General features: G+C 50.5%; 2 protein-coding genes across 4 annotated transcripts in view; one reads left to right on the top strand and one right to left on the bottom strand.

Moving 5' to 3' along the window:
• Nucleotides 1–21,052, bottom strand: part of LOC126569443 (flotillin-2) — a 136,882-nt gene that overhangs the window by 57,773 nt on the left and 58,057 nt on the right. The gene's annotated exons all lie outside the window — the stretch shown is intronic.
• LOC126569444 (knob-associated histidine-rich protein) overlaps nt 10,917–21,052 on the top strand; it is a 13,713-nt gene continuing 3,577 nt past the window's right edge. The window contains exon 1 of the mRNA XM_050226531.1: nt 10,917–11,173. The gene's annotated coding sequence lies outside the window, so the exon portion shown is untranslated. The remainder of the gene's footprint in view (nt 11,174–21,052) is intronic.

Raw genomic sequence — 21,052 nt, 5'->3', positions numbered from 1 at the left:
GCACCTAATTACGATCGCGCCGCCTCGCTCCGGTGCACCCTCTTTCGCGATTGCAGAAGCTTCGAACGGAGGGAACACCGTGCGCGTGGCGCAGGCAGGGAAAGGTAAACATGAAAAGCGAAACCCTGGGCCCAACGGCCGGCCCTCCCTTGAACTTGAATGAAAGTAAAATCTCCGTAGCGGACATGCCATCCCCACCGCCACCACCAATCCCGCTCTGGTGAGCTCCCAAACAGGGGAAGCTAATTACGGCAAATTCCGTTCGCGTTGGCGCCAACTGCCGGAAATGCAGCCAACGAGTGCAGCACCGGGCGTGCTTTACCCGTGTCCGATTTGCATAGTGGCGAAGGATTGCTGGGCCATGACGCCATGACGCGCTAGCACTTCCTGAACGGCTTTGAAAGTCATTCGGTCTGCAATTCAGATTCGTTGGAGAGGCCACACCACAGGGAGCGCTGCCGCGTGCATAATTATGATCTTTCATACATAATTGCTGACCGAATTATATTATTCTTTTCAACTTTTTTTTATTGTTGCGTATCGCCAGCCCCATCTTCGGGGTATCATCCTGCGGGCACGCCACAAAATCTTGGTTTTTCCCTGGGATCGATCGGAAAGAAGATAGAGAGTTCATCCCATTTTAAAGTTCCATTATCCGGAGTCGCAAGGAGTGGGTCGGGTGTCATAAATGAATGCTGCTGCAACAACAACAGCAGCACATCCGTGGCAACAGTGATGCAGAGTGATGTCTGCCTGCAAGAGGCCCAGTTTCGCAATGAGTAGCAAGCGCGAATGCGCGCATCACCTTATCATCTGCGCTCGATCACAGTGAATCGCCATTTCACCGACCAGTTCGGCCACCTTCTTTTTTTTGGTGGCCCCTTCGGTGAAGATGTAATTATTCAGAAAATGGGTGGGTTAGTGCTCACAAACCCCCGTGGCCCCGGATTTTTTTTTCGGGGTGAAATTTCGTCCAAATTTACCGTCGCCACGGTTCGGTTGGTCGAGGAGAGTGTGTGCCCGGCGACCGTTGATTTGAGGTGGTACCAGATGGACGGAGAGAGCAGCAGCAGCAGCAGCAATTGGAAATCTCGAGTGAGTGGGTCATTCGCGACTGGATGGCCAGTCCGCGGGACACCAGTGTGTAATCAGTTATCGCCGCAGCACTGCTAACATGCCAAAGAGGATGCTACACCTCCTTGCTTTCCTCCTGCATCGCAACGTCTCCTCATGCCATCATGAGGATGCCATCGTTAAATCATCATCAATCAATATAAAGCAATTACGGAGCGCGCCGGAAAACGAGTGGTCCGGATGGGCAGTAAAAAGCTTTGCAATCGTGCTTTTGATAGAGACTCGTCGTGGAGCCGGAGAGCACGCTGTTCGAGGGTCTCGCTCCGGATGCGGAAGTGACCGAAAAGAGAAAGAACGCCAGGTTCGATTCGCAGTTCCGTTTTGCCAAAGCTGCGCTGCTGCTGTTGCACTTTTTCATCATCATCATCGACAAGCACTGTCTTTGGCCTGTGAACTGCTCTCGGTACACGCGGCGTTACGCAAGGTACGCACGCACCGCCACCGCTAACAATGTCTAATTGCCGATGATGGATCGCTTGATCGCGCCCGCGCGCACATAGACGAGTTTCCATCCGGATTTTCGGATCGGAAGTAGGTAGTGGCTCGATCGGCAGCTGTCTGCAGCAGGGGCGTCATGGAGTGAGTCTGCGTTTGATGGCTTTATCTTGCCAGGCTCTCGTGGATAGGGGCCCTATATCATTATAGACGTGCGCACATCATGCATCATCATGCAAGGCGTTACACGATGCTGCTCTTCGGTCCGATCGGACAATCGAACCGTGGATCACGGATGCAGCAAGGTAGGGTGGCGGCGGTGGAACCATAATTGAAGCACGGTTTGGGAGGTCGTGTGATCATCCCTTCATCAAGCATTGTTAGGTTTGGTTTGGTGTGAGCTTCGGCTAGCGATCGACGGAAATACGGCTTACAATATCTCAATTTTGGCTACGGGAACGTCATTAACATGTTCGCTTTTTTCGGCTCACAGCATTACATTCGAATTTGCAAAAGTATATGGAGAATTCGATGGAAAGTGCCGCTATTGTTCGTGTGGCCTAAAGTTACTGGATAGTAATTTCAATTAAATTTACATAACAACTTATAGTAGTTTTACATGTTATTTTGCACCGGATAAGCCCGGAATAATATTCGCTATCTAAGTTGTATCCAGATGTTTACATCAAATAGATTTTTATAATATTTTTGCTCAAGATTTATGAAAAACAAAGATTTTCTTTAAGAAGAAACTGATAATTTACTTTGTAGGATGTCTTCAATCCAGCTAATAACACCTTTATTGATCGTGCACGTCATAGTCGCTTAATTCAATGCAGTGCGAAATGCCTAAGTTGCAACATTTGTCAGCAGCTTGTGTTGCCAATTCAAACGAACTGGCTAGCAAAACACAACAAACAGAACAACGATGCAGGTAAGCAGCAAAACCATCACAGTTTTGCTCGAAAAGACATCTATTTAAAATTACCTAAACACAAGAAGTATTAATCTGTGTGTACAACATGGTACAACATGTTACCTATTTGGATTTTCCTACAGTTAAAAATGGCGCAAAAAGTGCGATTTACGCAGGACAAAATCAGGAAAACGACACCAACACTGGCTCAACGACGAATGTAAACGTTCCTTCAAACGATCACATTCGAACACATCGAATCATAGTTGGTCCAACAATCGAATGAAATATCCATACTACGACCACCACCGTCATCGAGTCCTTTTGCCGAGGTGCGTACTGCTCTCGAACATTCCGTAACACCACCTCGTACGTAGTGTTACCGGAACTGACGAACGAACCGTTTACTACCCTATCGCTGGCATACCTTTAGTGCTGCACGCGGAATCACTAAACTCAACACCCGGCATCGATATCAGCCAGCACGATCTCATCGCTCCCTTCCCTTCCACGATCAACGAACAGACAAGCACGATCGACGATCATTACAGAGAAAGTGACTATTATATTGGATCGCAAATATAGGATGCACAGCTCACTCGATGGAAATAGAATTAGCGCCACCGAAGTCGAAGCCGAAGCTCGAACGTTATCAGCGCCATTGCCGGCGAGTAGTCGTTGTGTAGCGTTTACCGAGGAGAGGAGATTACATCTAATCGTTGGCCCACGGAAGGCACAGTAGGGCGTTTCGTAACCGGAGTGCGATCCGTGCGGTGCGATTGCCGGCATACTTCCGATTCGGACCGACTCCAGTCCATAGGGCACTGTTGGAATGGATTGGCCCACTGATAATACGCAGCAGTTCACACTTAAACAATTAACATAAATAAAGAGGAAATGCTGGCTCGCTGTAGCTTGACCCAAGTTCCGGTTCCGAGATCTTAATTATCGATTTCGAACGCCATGGACCACTTCTCTTCACTGGAGCACTCCCGGGGAAGACGCTGTTCAGTAGAACGATATCGGCGATCGAGCGAGCGAGACTGGGTCAACATTAACGCAGCATGCTGTGTTGCTAATCAATTGAATGATTGAATATTGATTAATTGAACATCGACTTCGCTTTACTTTAAAAAATTCATTCGCATCCCAAAAGATGACGTTACAGCAGCAGCAAAGATTGCGACTAGACTCTTCAACATGCGTCTGATAAGCCAGCGTGCGATGTGGTAACGAGTGTACGCTCCTAGGATTGCAGTCATCAAGCGATCGGAGCGTTTTTATTGCTCTCTCTCTGACGGGGGGTTGTGTGTTACGCACCTGGCGGCCACGCACTTCGTCATCAGCAAACAAACACGCATTTGTTGCGAATGCGAACAACACAACAACAACAACATCGTCCTCGCAAGCGAACTGAAATCGAGTGTTTCGAGGCGGGGGCGTGTAGCTTAGTTTTCCACTAGCTCCTTGTCAAGTTTTCCCTTCCCGGCCCGAAAAACGAGCCGACCAACCAAACAAAGGTTGAAGGCGCAAAGCGGTGAAAGCCCAGCAAACTGCGCCGCGAGGTTGCGTGCAGCCGCATGTTAACGTTTTCAATTACAAAGTGCTGGTGGAATGGCGCACACAAGATATTTGTTGGTTGTAAAACGGTAAAACCCCCTGTCCGGGCTGGCTGCAGGCCATTGTCCGATTTCGATGACCAAAAAATAGATGACTCGTGTCGCTTGCCTGTGCGGTGCGGGCATCATAAATAATGCACACGTGTTACTCCGCGCTCCGACGACATTGTGTGGCGTGTCAGTGCGCTGCCGGGGCACAGGATCCTCGGAGTTCGGGCGAAAGTTGCTGCAATCAGTCTCTTTGTATCCACGAGACTCCTGCACTGAGCTTAGAGTCGTTTTTTTTTCATATCATTTCACTGAGAACTGTCAAAAAGAGGATGCAAGAAAGTTGTTACGGTGGTCGAGTACGATTATCACCAAACGACCAAACACTCCTTGGATATCACCCGAGACCAGTACCATAAATGCATCTTTCAGTCGATGCTCGGCAGCGATCCATCGAACCAAGTGGCTGTCGTTGGCTTGTCAATCCGGACCATTACGAACGGAACAAGCCATCAACTCACGGTGACCATTCATTCTTCATCTTCTGTGGTGCGTTTGCCGAATGAAAGTGAAAAGCCCTCCAGTCTACTAGCTAGCTACCTATCGAGCTAGCTCGCTGGAACACGCACAGTCCAGTCGCATCTCCGTCCGCGCACACAGATACGATTTGACGATCGCCTTTCCGTCGCTGGTTCCGGCTGGAATTTGGGTGAGGGGGCGAGAGGAATGGCTATCGGCACACGCACCAACCATCCTCGTCATGGACGATTGCAGACGTCGTCGTCGTCGTCGTAGTCGTCGATTGTACACTACCGCGTTGTCTAGCGAGCCAGCCACCATTTCACTTTCCGGTAGGCATTTTCACTTTCTGACACATGCCCACGGTGCAGTGCGGTGTGAGGGCTCGGGCTCGGGCTCGAGCTCGGGCTCGGAACTACCGATAGTGATAGCACGCGGACGCGGACGATCGCCTGATGGTGTGTCGGTGCTGCTTCCGAAGTGCTCGGATGTGTGAATTGATGGTAAATGAGGAAACATTGGTCTGCGCTGGTGTGCGGTAGGGAGGAGGTGCTACTTCTTGCACCTTGCACGAAGCAGCAGCAGCAGCAGCAGCAGCAGGTCTACGCAGGATGAGACGCTGTTCCGGAGACTAACCACATCCCGCAGCAGACCGGTCCCTTGGGTGGTCAAGGGGTGTTTAAGCAGCCGGTTAAGCGGACCGTTTAGGCGCGACTGAGGGCAGCTAACCTATATTTTAGCAAAACATCCAACTGCAAGAGGAGGAACTGAACTTAGGAGAGAATAATTGGAGGACACATCGTTAAGGTCTGGATCGAGTTCCACTCTCCCCGAACGACCAGAAGTCATCATGCGGCTGCTAATGGCGCAACAGGCGCGATCCCCCGTCCCCAACTGCTCCCAGTCTGCTGCTTTCGCTTTCTAACACCGGGAGATACGCGGATCGTAACCGTGCGTCACGCGTGTGCAAATAGAATGTCACTTTTCGTCGATCGAATCAAAATGGACAAACACAACCCAAAAGGCTCAATAAATGGTCCTCGAAGTCGAATCCATAACCTCGAAAGGTCCCAGAAGAAGAGAGAGAGAGAGAGAGAGGGAGAGAAAACTTGTTTATCGTGGGGCAACTGGTGTGTATCTACCACCAGCCGGTTGCAGCATTGCGATCGATAACGTGTGCCGGAGCACGTAGCTCTGGAAGCCCCTCCGCTCTGGAGGCCTCTCCTCGTCGTTGGCAAACCTCCGCAGAGGCGCTCCCGCAACGGCGCACCATCGAATGACCGAAAGGTCGATTGCCTATGCGCGTATAGCCGGCAAGTCACGCAAGAAGGCCAGCAAGGCGCTACAACTGCTGCAACAGTTGATTGGAACACCGCCTATACCGGACCGGACCGGACCCGGACTCGGACACAGCTAGCCGAGCCCCAGGCCCATCACTATCAATCGCTCATGGGCAGACCAGGGCTGGCGCCGTGAATTTTTGCTCGAACCTTCGTTCCCAATCAACTTAAAGTCAGGGTCCACTTCCCGATCCACTTCCTGGTTGGACCACGCCAATGTGTGTGCAGCCCCCATCTTCCGGTCCGTAAATAGACGCTCGGCTCGGTGTTATTGTTGTTGTTGCTGGCTCACCACGGTACTCGCGAGGCATTCAATGTCCAATCGGAAGCAAGTAGCATGAGTGCGCGAAAGGCACGATCGCTTCGCTCGATAGGGATTTGCGAAAACCGGATACCGATTCAACTGGCCAACTGGCCAACGATTGCCAAGTACACGCCGGTGGTTCGTGGTTCCGAAAGCAACCCCTTCGAACACGAGAGCGTCGCGTCACCGTCCGCAGCACCTCGTGATGATCTGCAAGTTCCCGGTTACGAAATTTGGCAATCGGCTCCCGAGGGGCCAACCAAAGTAAAAGCTCCAACTGCTGGCAAACAATATGATTTTTTGGCTTTTTCTGGAGCTTGGCATCCTCCATCTACATAGGTGATACTCCTGGTCAGTGGCCAGTGAATGGTGAATTGTGGTCATTGTTGCGGTTGCGCTTCTATTGCCACCACCTGTGGACAGAAGTTACAGTGCTCCACAAAACCCAGATGTAGATGAGGATCTCATCCACCGCCCAAGTGGGCCGCTAGCGACAAAAGGAACCCTAGCTGTCAGTGGTGTGTTTGCCTCCGATCTGATCTGGTCCGGTCAACATCCAGAGACTTGCCGGCTATTGAATCACCAACAATGGAGTGCGAGAGAGCGAGAGGAGAAGAAGCTCGTGGAACCGGTGCGGTGCGGTCGCCAATGCTCCACTATCGTTCGCTCGCTATCCCAAAAACGGATCCGAACGCAAGTGAAAGTAAGACTTCCTCCCTGCGTCTCCACCTTCCACCCATTGCGTTGACCAAACGGAATGGCTCCGGCGGAGCACGCCTGGAAGGTACTGTTGTGTAGACGTAGAGCAGCGGCACGATTTTCGTTCGTTCGCTTGCGCTCACGCTCCCATTCCCGTCCTCCTACAGGTCCGCGCCAGGTCTTTATCACCACGTTGCGGTGCGCGATTCGTCATCCAAATCGGAAAGAGATGAATTGGCCCCCTCCGCCACCATTAACACGAACCTTCACAGAGCGTCAATTGCGTCGTATTTGGACGGCTGGCCGTGCTAGAAACAGAGAGCCCAGGTGAGGCGAGTCGAGGACATAACGTAAAGAAAGTTGCGGCGCAGCTCCAGGTCAGCGCGCCGCGGTTTGTGCGTCTCGCGAGTGCCATAAATCGTCGCGCCACGGCATGTGTGTGACTCGTGTGGTCGTGGAGACGCTCGTTCGCTTCCCAATCACCTATGATGCATCACTGGACGCCCGCGGGGGGGGGGGGGGGGGGGGGGGTTCCACATCGACCCCGTCAGCCGAACGGTGATTATGAAAGATCCATAAAACATTAAATTGTCTTCGTTCGGTTCGTCCGCTACGGAGCGGCCAGTGAGCTAAGCGATTGAAGGGGAATAGAGAAAGGGGAGAAATGGGGGAAGAGAGTGACCACTAAAAACGTCAAAGTTTAGGCGCGCGTGCGCCCGCACTAACGAGAGCTTTTGGAGGAATTGGATAGATTGGCGGTTAATCATAAATCGGGGCCACCATTATGCAAACCAATCCTCAGCAATCCTGCGCACGGGTGTGGTCCAAACGATCGATCGATCCTGTCAATGCTTTCACGAACGCGTAGGAGCATATCAATAACAACTCGGGAGACTCTGAAATGCGTCTGCCTGATGATGGTGATGGTGATGATGATGATGATGATGGTGATGGCATGCTTTCCGAAATCCAAACCCAAACGTGCAAGACATGCCACACAACGCCAGGGCAACAAGTGATTGCGCCTACCAACAGAACACACTTCAACAGGTCCAAGCCCCAAACGACCTGGAGCAATCGTCTCATTGCACTCCCCCCAAAAAAAAAAAAAAGAAACACCCTTGAGCCCGCGTGTGTGCGCGCTCGCCTTGTGAGTTGAAACAAGTTGTTGCGGATTGTGCGGCCGCGCAAGGTGGTTTTCGAAAGAAATAAACAAAATCGGGGTCATCATCAGCTTTACCGAAATGTTCAACCCCCCGTTGTAACGCTCCCCCCCCCCCCCCCCCAAACACACCGCGCGCGCTCTCTGCCAATGCGTGATGAACTGGTTTCCTTGCCTTGGTGCTGTTGCTTTCATCCTGTGACCTACTTTTGCGCAAAGGGCAACCGGCAATACTGTTGCTGCTGCTGTTCGTTCTACGCTTTTTCTCCTTCCGTCGCATAGGATTGTACAAGGGGACAAGCGAACGAATGAAAAAAGGAAGGAAAAGGATCAGGAAATGGTGTCGTTTAGTAGCACCCCGCCGCTCCCGATGAGTTGAATGGCTCTCGCCTTCAGAGAGCTGAACGGCAGCGCCAAAAAACCGCCGCATAATCGTTCTTCGAGAAGGCATTCAGAAGGAATTTTTATTGGAATTGTCACAAAAGAGGGAGCGAGATGGAGGCGAGAAGAAATGGGAATTCGCGACGACAGACTTGCCGATCGTACGAATGTTCGTCTGTCTGCAGCCGAAGCAAACGCGACGCTGAACACAATAGCTTTCGCCTTCGCGGGGGTCACACTGTGCTGCTTGAGGGTGGTTAAAATACAACGAACAGGTATTTAGCAACTTGGGATAATAAAATGCAAGTCAAATCTGTTCCCCTGGAAAGACTTACTAAGTGGTGTTAATCGTTTGACAAAGAAATTGCGATTTTAAACCCGTTTTTTATGCTTTTTAATGTATTAAACACATTTAACATACTCTTAATCATTTTAATAAACGATTTTTAACACGAATTAATGCATCAGTTTTCATTAAAATTCAACTAAATTGGTTAAAGTATCGACTGCCCATAGTTCCGCTGAGGGAAACAGAAAGACTTCAACGGGAGGATACGTGACGAACCGGACCAGAGGCACCGTGTACGATCACGATCACGCTACATGTATGTGTTTGGGGCTTGTTTTATTTTTTAGCCAACCACTTCGTTTCAAGCCCCCCCCCCCCGGGGGGCCCCATCAATGGCCTGCCGAAGTAGAAGGGGAAAGCAGCAGCAGCAGCAGCAGCAGCAGCTACGGCGACGTCGGCTCGGTGTGCTCTCGGTGTGCTGTCTGGTGGCAAGCAAATCTTCGTGGCCACCTTAACCATCGGCTCAGAGACGTTTCAGCAGCGAACCGGTACGGAAGAGCCACAGCAACACGCAGCGCAACCTAACGGGAACCGCACCGCACCGCACCGGAGTCCACAGCAAAGCGCAAAAAAGGGAAGACACCAGCGCACCAGCACCATTGGGGGGGATCTTCAAGAGTCGTTCGTGCGTCCGTGCGAATCACACCATCGGCGCACAATTGTCCTGTCGATAGCTACCGGAGAAGCCCACCGGATTGCCGAATTCCATCCCGTGCCAAGGAGTAACGGGTCGCCGGATCGTACGGTACGCGGATTAGCAGTGGCGCAGTAAATTGCAAAACATCACAACAATCGGCGCGAGTGTTCGAATTGTGTTCGAGGTGCTGTGTTCTCGCAGCAGGAACCACAGGAGCAACACAAAAAAAACCTCTCCTCCCAAATCGGTACAAGCAAAGCGGGAGCGATCGAGTTGGATCGGACCAAAAAAAAAGAGACAAGAAACGTGATAAAGCACGAGGCCTCTCGCAAGACCGGTCAGCCAGCCAGCCAGTCAGCCAGCCAGCCAGCCAGCTAGCGAGTTGAAGCGGAAATACGGAAGTGATGATCGTATAATTAAAAGGCGGCAAAGTGAACGAAAAAGAGAGTTTGCCCTGTACAGTGCGCATTTGTGAGTGTGTTTCAGTGTATGTGTGCGAGTGCCCGCGATCGATAAATTAGAGGGCAGCAAAAAAGGAAAACTAACCCGCGTCCAGCCAACCCGCGAGCCAGCGAGCCGCGAGTAGACGAGAGTGTGTGAGTGCGTGCGTGATTCGTCCGTTCTGTCCCGTCCAAATTTTCCCACTTTTCCAAGTGTGTTCTGTCGATCAATCGATCGAGTTATCATTCCATCATACAGATCGATAAGTCACCAGTCCCCACTTATCGCCTAGACCTCGAATTTCTCAAGGAAAAGTGATCAAGCTTTTCCACTTTTCCTCACTCCGCCGCCCCCCCCAAAAAGGCTACCCCGCCGGGGCGCACAATTAAAAGCGGAAAGCGGTGGTCAGTCGCCGTCGTCATCGTCCACCACAGCAGGTCAGGTCAAAAAGGAAAGCTTCCGCTTATTGGTCGTGAGGAGCGTGTGCTGCTCCTCTTTGCTTCGCTTTTCCACAGTTCCATCGCCCACATACTCTACCTCCACCTACCTACCTAGCTGCTCCACCCCGCGTTTGTGGCGTTAAAAGTGCAATCACCGAAAGAGACATCGCGCCGCGTTGCATCGAGCGTACGAACCCCGGGCGCGATAACAAAGAGGAACGGCGATTTTCGGCGATTAGAGATTAGGAAGATCAGCGAGCAGCGAGCTGAGATATTGGCCATTATTAGGGGGCCTAACCGCATTTTGGGTGTGATGTGAGAAGCAGCAAGTGTTTGCAATTGCGTGTGCAGTGCGTTAGTGTGCAGTGTGTCTATGTGTGGTGGAGCTCAGAGGCTCAATTGTGCTCCAGCGCGAACCAACAGCAACCGCAGCATCGGTGATAACATCGCACCGCTGCAGCATTCGAAGTGATCGATTTGTGTCTGTGTCCTTGTAGTGTACGGCTCCCGCCCCAAGCGTTTGACAGGTTTGGTTGGTTTTGGGTGGAAAAGTACATTAATTTCTCTTACGTTTTGCGATCGCACCGATCGAGATAAAAACGTAGCGACAGTCGGTGTATCGGCATCGGCATCAGAAGTGAGTTCCCAGTTGGCAGTCGGAGACTAGTGGTGGCAGCCTGCATCGCCTCCATCGCCACGTTCACCGCCGATCGTCTCGTCATCCTCCTCCTCCATCCATCCTGCGTCTAATGCGACACGCCAGCCGATGATGAGTCTTCGTTGTATGGGATTAATGCTTTGAACAACAAGTAAGTACCCGCATCGCCTTGGCCGAGGGAGAGTGCACCGCGCTTTTATGCTTCTCTGTTCCCGCGTAACGTGTGCGTCGACCTTACGCAGTTATCGACGGAACGAACGAACGAACGAACGATCGAATGCAGAACCGGAAGTACCGGGAGAGTAGTGGCGGGGGCTCCATGGTTCGCTGGCTCGCGTTAAGTTGACGCGTGCGCGCACGCTCCGTGTCTTGTACGTCGACAACCCCCGGTTGTGGGTTGTTGTGGTTATTGTGCTTCAAACCGAAGCACTTTTGCGCGCATAAACACATCACAACAGACATCACCATCTCTCTCTATCCTTCAAAAATCGCTAAAACAGTGGTGTTTTAGAGCAAACAGAGCTTTAAAGGAAGGTGGTTGTTGAAGGAAAAACGAATGTTGTCGTGCGAAGCGAATGTTGTCGCGCAAGACGAGGGAACTGGGAACGACTTTCGTTCAAACTGTCACGACGCCAAACAGGACCCGCGAGGGTAAAGAGCGGTGACAGAATCCTTTCAAGCAAAGGCGCATTTTGCTTTCGCTTTCTCCGTCTTTCGATCGGAAAGACAACACGGCGAACGCGGTGCAGAGCCATCCTTCTACTAGCGCTGAAACTAAGAGGGAAGTAAAAAAAATGGCCGGGAGTAAGCACTCTTCATGCGCAAAAGGTCGTACCGTGCGCCAGCCAACCAGCCATCGAAACGGGGCCACCGCTCTGCCGTCTTTTTCGTGTAAACCGAACTCTAGCTAGCCTTGCGCTAAGATAAGCTACCATAGATTGCGGCCATGTATGCTCCGGGAGTGGATTAACGATCTCGGACCTCGTCGTCTACAGACGCAGGGCTTTAATCTAAACGCAAACAATCCAGTTGCTCTTGCTAGGTCCACCAGCTACCGACCACAGTCCAATCCAGTCCCATTGAGTGCCCAATTACTACTAGTAAGGCCAACCGGTCGGTCAACACATACGACGACCGTCAGGGCCCTTGCAACTCTGGTGCCAACGATGTGCATACTGAGCGAGCGAGCGAGCGAGCGAGCTCGTTAAAAGCCACTGGAGAGGATGCACTAGGAAGTGGGAAAGGAATTCACACAACAATATCCAGCATGGCCACCGGCAATGGCTGGCCACGCACGTGGCCATCGGCCATTAAGGCCGGATATGCATGCATGCCACGGGCTACACCATTCGACCACCTGGCAACTCCTCGTGGTGCCATCGTGAAAGCCAACGGAGCGCAGTCCAAGACCTGAAGTGGGCCAGCAGGCAGCTCTGGTGGTGCCCGGTCGGTGAGAAGTTGTTGAAAAAGAATGGCGTCCTCCGCTCCCAAGTTAGTGCCTCGAGCAAGATCGAGATCTACCAAAAAAGGGCTCTCACGGCCCGGGATGGCCAAGCGAAGGGAAATTCGAAACGACCGCCACAAGATGATGCGGCAGCATCGCAGGCAGTTCAGTCCAACGCGTGCGCGCGCGCGCGCGCTGCTGTTGCAGGTATGCAAGAGGTACAGGAAAAACACACTTTATCGCTTTTCACTTTCGCTTCACCTTCGGGCGAGAGACAACGTCTGGCCAGGGCACGTGCTGTGACGATACGGAAATGTCTTGTGGCCAGAGGCCACAGACACGTTAGACGCGATGGAAAATAACGAAATGCGCTCTTTTTTTTTTTGCGCTCATCCAACTAGCGCACTACTGTGGCGCATTGAGTAACGTCCGTAAGGATTTACACAAAAGAAATTTCCCGAACGTTAATACCTGAACGGCAAGACCAGTTCCGTTGAGTAACGACATGCTTCGAGCCGTCCGCGTTGCATTAACCTTTCATTTGGAGTTGCATGAATCGAAAGGATCGCACTCGCGCACCCCAAAAGTGACCCCTGCAGGCCATGGAAAATGCATTATCTACCGCACGGCACCCGTTCATCTTCTTCTTCGTGCCGCTTACGCAACGACTGAGCATCACAAATCACTATTATTAGTGGTACCATGCGTGAGCCTCTGGGGCTCTGGGTCGGAAAAGCAAGGAAATCGTTTCGCTCACTTAAAATGCAATCCTTTGACATGTTTGCTCGCTCGTTCGTGGGCAAGGTGAGGAGGATCCATAGTTCATCGTTTGTAGTGCCATGAGGGGTGCTTCGGGGACCACCACCACCGCGCACACACTTACGCACACTCCACTTTCGCCCCGTAACGACGCGTATCTCTGAATAATTCATCCGACGTTCCGTCATCAATCGTTACAACGACGACGACGACGACGACGACGCTCCTGCACAGCGAAGACGTTCGATCTGCCGCTAGAGTAGCAACCCTCGCTCTCTACGTTTCTCGATCGCGCTTTCTCGCACCGACCGTACGACCTCCGCGGACGGAGCATTTTGACACGAAATAATAAACCCAAGACATTAAAAGATAATGGATGGATGCCGGCCTGGCCACCGGTGCTGCTGGTACTACTACTACTACTACTACTACTACTACTGCCGACTATCCACCCTCGCCTTTCTTTGTGGCGCAGCAAAGCAAATTACAAAATAAACGATCCGACGATCCGATGCTCCGGTAACGCTCGTCTCTTTCCCCCATCGGACAGGGGCCAAGCGCGCCCGCTAACGCATCAGCGAAAGGCGGAAAAACAAGAGAAAAAAAGGTCTTAGAAAATAAACACACTGACACCCCCCCAACCAAACCACCCAGTGATTCGGTGCTGGTGTGTGGGGCACACAGTCGGTCCCCCTGATTAGTGGCCACACCACACACTACCGGGTGCTTGTCGAGAGCAAAAAAGAGAAATTTGGAATTTATTACACGCCACTGATAGTGTGGCGCGTGCGTTGCGTTGCGTTGCGTTGCGTTGTCCAGCTTAATCCAAATCTCGGCTCTCGGCCTTCCACAACACACACCACAACCGTTGAACAGAAGAGTGCATGTCTTGTCAAACTGGCTAGCGAGGGGAGACCCAGTTGTTTGAAGATCTGGAGATATTCGTTTCAAGCTGACAAACACCAGAGAACTCAAGAAGGAGGCGAGATTGCACGCAGTCATTCCGTCAACCTGGCCGAACGAACGTATACAGGGTGAGGCAAAAAAACTGCAACACAGTTAAAACGCCATATATTTTTCATTTTTGTTAGGATTTTATTGAATAAAATCAAAAAATGATGGGAATTTCATAAACTTTCAGAATCAGTTATTTTTTTAACGGTATGTTACTTTTTGGAGGAATTATGGTCTTGAGACCGTGAAGAGGCCTTGCTTCGCTTGGCCGCAAGTGATGAAATTCTGAACTTTGTTTTCTTTGATGAGAAACCATTCGTTATCCTGTAGTTTTTAAACGAAAAAAAATACGGGATTTAGTTTCCAGGAAAGTCAACTGATAATTTACACCCTCGGCTGGCCACCAGGACCCATAAACCGGGTTGATAATGGGTTGAGATGCGATAACACGCAATTTTTCACATTATTCGCACATTTTCGTTCGGTGGATCCGATATAAATCAACAAATTAATGTTTCTAAAGCTATTAAAAGGTTCATTGCAGTCCTAGAAATGCAAACAATTCATGCGAAATCCCTAGAGATTCTAAAAGGACTCTGTACCTTCCCTCAAAGCAACCGAGACATGAAATTAGCGTAAAGAAACATTTTACACTTCATTTCCATGTCTCATTGGCTGTCAATATCTATGGGCGCAAAAAGCGCAGGACTTCTCCGTTTGCGGTATTCTGAAGGGCAAGGTTAGACCTAAAAAATGACATAGTTTTGAACAGTTTATGCAGACGCTTCTCTAAGAATGAGCCAAAATACCACAAAGCACTCTGCGGGCAACGAGTGATGGTTTCTTCTACCGTCTCAAGATCATAATTCACCCAAACAGTAACATACCATAAAAAACTGAACTGATTCTGAAAGTTTATGAAATTCCCGACGTTTTTTGGTTTTACTCAAAAAATTCCAAACAAAAATGAAAAATATATGGCGTTTTAAATGTGTTGCAGTTTTTTTGCCTCACCCTGTTGAGGAGAATATATCGAAGATCACGCAAAGTCAGAAAAAAAACAAATCACGCATCGAAGCGCGCGCGAGCTGGCGTCCAAATGAAAGTGGGAGTGAAAGAATCACGGTTCTGGCCCCCGAGGGGTGGGTGGATGGGTGGTGAAGCGACACTAACGGTTGTGCGTCTGTGTGCGGTGAAACTCCATCAGCACCCGCATTGCTAGACATTTGGGTCACAGCATAAGTAAATATCGTATCCCGTCCCGGTCCGTTCCGTCGTCACCATCAGCGTCGTCGAGGCAGATCGAAGAAAGTTTCCAAACCAAACCCAGGCAAGGCGATGATCTGTCACTGGGGGATGTGTGCGCACAGGCAACAGCACTTTACCTTCACCTTGCCTGCTGTAGGCCCCGGCCCCACACCCGCTCGCTCACGCATTCCTTTTGGTGAGAGGACGTGTTTTGAGGAACCACCTCACGGCCAATTCTGATATTCGAAACACATTAGATTGACACGGTACGGTGTGCTCGATCGAATACTGAAGTTTTGTATCCTGATGGCATTATCTTTCGTAGCTTGCTGTAGACCTTTCGGTGAATAGAAACTACATCGAACTAATTTGATGTCCTCCTACGAGGAGCATGCTTGGGACATCCTACCACAGTCCTCTGGTCGATTCATTGCGGAATTCTGCTCCATTACATCAATGTAGAGGTTGTCAGCTCACGTACCTGAGGAAGAGAAGAAGAAACCAAAATGTTGTTAGCATTTTTATAGGTTCAGCTATAATCACAAAATTTGAAAAATATGTAATTAGGATAAAATTCATGAACCGATAGTTCACTAACAACACAGTGAATGATTGCACCAGGGGAGCAATAATATCTGTGACTGATTCGACCTCATTTCGAAAGACTGTCGCGAAAAACAATGTCAATCCAACGCATACCAAATCAAAACCCGCAACCAAAAGCCACTGGCCAGTGCAACAGCGAGATGGCGGCCGCAGCATGCCCGAGACAGCAAAATTAGCCAAAACACGTTTATTCAACGCACCGTTGGCTTCTCCCTTTCCCTGTATTCCCTCCTGGACTGCAAGGGGCTGCACGAGATGAGTTACGTGACAGCTCAATCCCGTGATGACCTTTCCAGCGGTATTCGGATGGATTTCAGACTCCCAAAAACCGCTGCTCGCTGGCAACGATCATCAAATCGATGATGCAAGCGCTCCACAATGTCCTCTGGCACATTACAAATGGCACAAGATCGAGAGTGCGGTGACTTTCGCGGTCCATTGTCCACTGCACTGGAAACAGCGAATCGCAAATGTTTGGCAACCAGTAGCCGACCAAATGACCATGAGTGGCACTCGGTTAATCCGGGAGTCCGGCGGGTCGGTCCACTCAACGTCTGGACATGCATCATTAGTCGGCCATTTGGGGGCCATTTAGTGCCGCCTTTTTTCGGTCAATTTCCATGGCCCACATTAGCGCCGCCTGAGCGGTCACCGCACCGCAGAGGAAAAATGGATGAAACTGCATCCAGCATCCAGCGGTGCTGCACGCGTTGTTGCCCCATGGCCGGTACACTAGCTGGCCAGTTGAAGCCGTTGTTTACCGGCGAGCTTTCTTCTTTATATCTCAATTGCTCGCGAGGGTGCCGATTGAGTGAATTTGGGAATCATTTGGAAAGACAAATATACTCGAAGTACGCGTGGTCGAAGCTTTCCTGTGCCCGATATGCTGCGTTCGTCCACCATTATTTGCTTTTCGTCGTCTAAACATCGGAGCCCATCCCGTCGCGTACACGACGAGAGCGAGAGAGTGAGGGAGAGAGAGAGAGGAAAGTGAAAAGCGTCGAAATGAAAGTGAAAATTCCTTTCTAGGTCCCCTAGATGTTCCAGCGGATCCAGTGCACGCTTCGGAAACGCTTCGAAAATGCTCCAAAAATGCCTTCCACCATGGTTGGCAATGGAAAACGAAACAATTTTCACGAACGAAGAAAACATTGGAGCCGCATTTGGGGCTCGGCAATGGGGGGCTGCACCCCATTTGCACCGATTAGGCTGAGGCCGGGGAGGGGTGCCAGGCCACTCCAGTCGAGCGCAGTGGCACTTTCCGTTTTGGAGGCATTAACTTTATGAACCAGCGCCGGAAATGATTCACCCCCGGAGGGAGGCGGTGAATGGCGATAAGAAAATGGTGGTCCGTTCGGAATGGGTCCGGTCATTGATTTTCATCGAGCACCGATTAGCCAGCCGAAACTGTCGATGATGTCGATGTGGATCGCTCGATCGATCGATCGATTCGATCGATTGGTGCACGGGCCCCAATGGTTGAGACCGCCGATCATCACCGATATCCATCCACCACGCGTACGCACCCCGTTCGGTGGTGGAATGTGAAAGTTTGTTGGCGAGTTGGCGCCATTTTTTCCAATATTTTTTTTATATTTTCGGCCATTTCATTCGTTTCACACTCATTGGCTTTGCGCCGTTCGACGCCGATCGATCGCGGCACAGAAATCGCCAAACAGAACTGTCGTCAACGGTCGAGAGAGGAGCTGTGGCTGTGTTTCTGTGTTGAACAGACGGAATGGAGCAGCTGCTTGGAAGGTGTCAAAACTCAGGGCAAACAAGCAATTGAATCATCCACTACCCTTGAACAAGGGTTCGACATCCCATTACGATCACAACAATGATGATCTCATGATCTTAAATGCGTTGTTCTATCCTGCTGTCCATGGCCAGCATACTGATAGCACCAGGTTTCTTCAGGTTTACCACGGCGCGCGCGCGCGCGCATCTCCAACCGTCCTCTGCTGTCCAACTGACGGACGGCAAGTGAGTGGTGCCGTGGTGCCAGTGCGGGTGGGTTCCAGCAAGCCGTCACAATCGCTCCCCAGCCGCACCCGGACCGGGACCGACCCGGCCCACCACCGAGCGAGGGAACCCCAACCAACATCATCACGGGACGAATCGTATCCGGCACCGAGCCGGACAGCGGCTGCCGGTGTCCTTTTGCCAGTGTCCTCGATGGTACGATCGATAGCACGGTGCCGCTATCTCCGCCACCGCCACCACCAACCAACACACACCAACTGATCAGTGGTCCACTGACGTATCTGCGCCGGGCCGCGGCGGCCGCTGTTCCACGTCGACGCACCAAAACCAAGGTTCGCTATCAGGCGGTTGCGCTACCGCTGCTAGCATTTCCGATTCCTTCAGCTACTGTTGTTGTTGCTGCTGCTACTGCTGCTACTGCTGCTACTAAGCGTTCTCACAACAAATGCGCACCGCCGGATAGCTTCCGAGTGAGTTCCGACTGCTCGTTGCCTGATTGCTTTCTTGGCGCCGGATTTTGGTTGATGTTTTGTTTTTGTTGCGTGTTTGCGGGTTTGCTAGGTTGTTTTTCTTTTGCAAATAGGATACGCTAACCTACGCGCGTGTGTGTTACGTTTGGGTGTGCAATATTGTTATCAGAATTTGGTTGTGGTTTATCGTTTTTGGTTTCCATTTGTTTTCTTTTGCTTTTCATTGTATTTGAATTTACTTTTAGACAAAGTGTGTGCGACGAAGAATCTTGATAAGTTGAAGGTATTTACTACAACAAAATGCCTGTTGCTGTAGTGGTCGCTATTTCGATAGAATTCGATACGTATCCCATACACAAAGTGGACAAGAGTACTCGATTTTCAAGAAGCCATGCGGATAGTTCGTATTTATTTCAACAAAACGTCCTTTTGACGATGGCTGGACAATGTGGTGCATTTGACGAGAATGTTCAAAGAGGTTCCATTTATTCAATTTCCAAGAACTCCCACGATCGTCAAGTACCTTTTCATCGAAGATAGTTTTCCGCAAAACAACCTACTACAGGATGATAGTATGAATAGAAGCTTCGTAACCGTTGTTCTAGCTCTATGATGTATATCCCTCATTGTACATTATCGTTGACACTAGTGTCTCCCCAATCTGACTTGCCTTCATTCAGTTATCACAAATGAAGCCGTTTGTTGGAACTCAAGGCGACCGGAATCGGAACCTTTCAAGATCGCACCATCGCCTGTACCGAAGTGCTTCGGAGTGATATAAAACGGAGCTCTAGGAGTCTCACTCTAAGCAACTTGTTTTCAGCACATACAGGTGAGCTTAGCGCTTCTTACGTCGTATCCCGAAAGCCAACACGCAACGAGACTAGACTCTCAGATCCAGCAATATGTCTAAGTTCATCGCGACTGCACTGGTGCTGGCATGTATCGCTACCGTCTACGGACAGTACAGCACCGACATTAGGTGCGCCTCACTGAACGAGTGCATCTGTAAGCTGCCGGCAATCATTGCAGCGGTTGCCGGTCGTAAAGCTTCGACCAACGTGCCTAACGCGGCCAACGGACAGACGTACGCAGTCGATCTGTCCAAAAGGTTGCAGGCCATCACCAACTACTGCAACCAGTTGAAGCAAGGACTGAACCCAACGTTCCCGTTCGCCTTGCCTGTCGATGCAGCTTCTAAATTTGCCCGTAAGCGAATTTCTTCTTCATTCCATACCGCTTCTCTTGCGAACCTCTTGTTCAGATCGACACCACGCTAACTGTTGCTGCTCTTGTCTATCTTCTTCCCTAACAGAGATTCGAGCTCTTTTTAACCAGCGCACACAAGGTTCAACCACGTCTATGACGAATTAACGAAAGCTCCCCGACAAGCTGTATATATTGTCGAAGCCAATCCAATAAAATATCAAATACTAAAGACATGAATTACCAAAAAAAAAAAACATAAACCTCTTCGTTTTACATTTTTGTATCGAACGACGATGGATTGATGATACGACTGCACACGATGGGGATTCTTTAATTATTTTCACTTGATTTCGAACTAATTTGTAACATCAATCCGACCGGACGCGAAAAAAAAGGAAAGAGGCTCCTTTGCCGCCTGCTAGCTCTTTTTTCCTCTCTGGTGAGAGCCACCCGCGTGTCGACACCCGTACTATCTCCTACTACTAACGCGAATCGCGACTACAGATCAAGATCGGCAACGCTACACGCAATGAACTGATCAGTCGCCACAGAGGCGAAGAGTGTCTATACCATCACTGACATGCCTGATGTTCTTAGGGACAACTCCGGAGCCACCCGGAGTTATTGCTTCGCTGCAATGCCCATACACAGAGTGAACAAGGGTACCCGGTTTATAAGAATCCACGCCGTTATTTCGCTTTTATTCCAACAAAACTTTGACTACCAATACACTACTTGGACTTCTTTGACCCTGTCTTGGCCGCTGGTTTCGCTGCTGCCTTCGCCTTGGCCTGCGCTACTTTTGTGCAGTATTTACGCAGCTCGCGGCTCAGGGGACGGGACAGGTCGATCACCACATTCTTCTTGGTTGTCGGGTTGTACAGCGTGGCCGTAGCCTTTGCACCCTTGGCAGCTGCAATCGCGATGGGCATCTGGTCGCACAGGCAGCTGTTGTAGTCTGAGCACGCTACATCGCGTGTGTAAACCTGGGCCGCCGTGGTAAACGAGGCCACACAGGCGACCAGCAGGAACGCAAAGCAGAACAGCTTGTTCATCTTGAGTCGTTGGTAGAGTTGGGTTCGGGGTCGGGATCGGAGTTCGGGAGGTCTCAACGAGAGAGCGGTCCGGAAACTGAATGGCTATCCGGTGGGTTCCGAGGTGCGTTTTATAGGAGAATAAACATAGACAAAGTAAGATCGATCGAGATGCTCTGCGATACAATCGACGTAAAAGTAAGACCAGCAGCGACTGTTGGATCGAAACGCAGTTGATAATCGACCCTTTTGACGTCGACATGTGATCGCAATGGAATCTTCAAAAAGAATCCATTCATTCCTGTCCCAAGATCTGCGTC

Source organism: Anopheles aquasalis, chromosome 2 (genome assembly GCF_943734665.1).
Source record: "Anopheles aquasalis chromosome 2, idAnoAquaMG_Q_19, whole genome shotgun sequence".
Taxonomy (NCBI): Eukaryota; Metazoa; Arthropoda; class Insecta; order Diptera; family Culicidae; genus Anopheles; species Anopheles aquasalis.
Note: the sequence above shows the minus strand (reverse complement) of the source record. Positions and strands in the feature narration are given on the sequence as shown.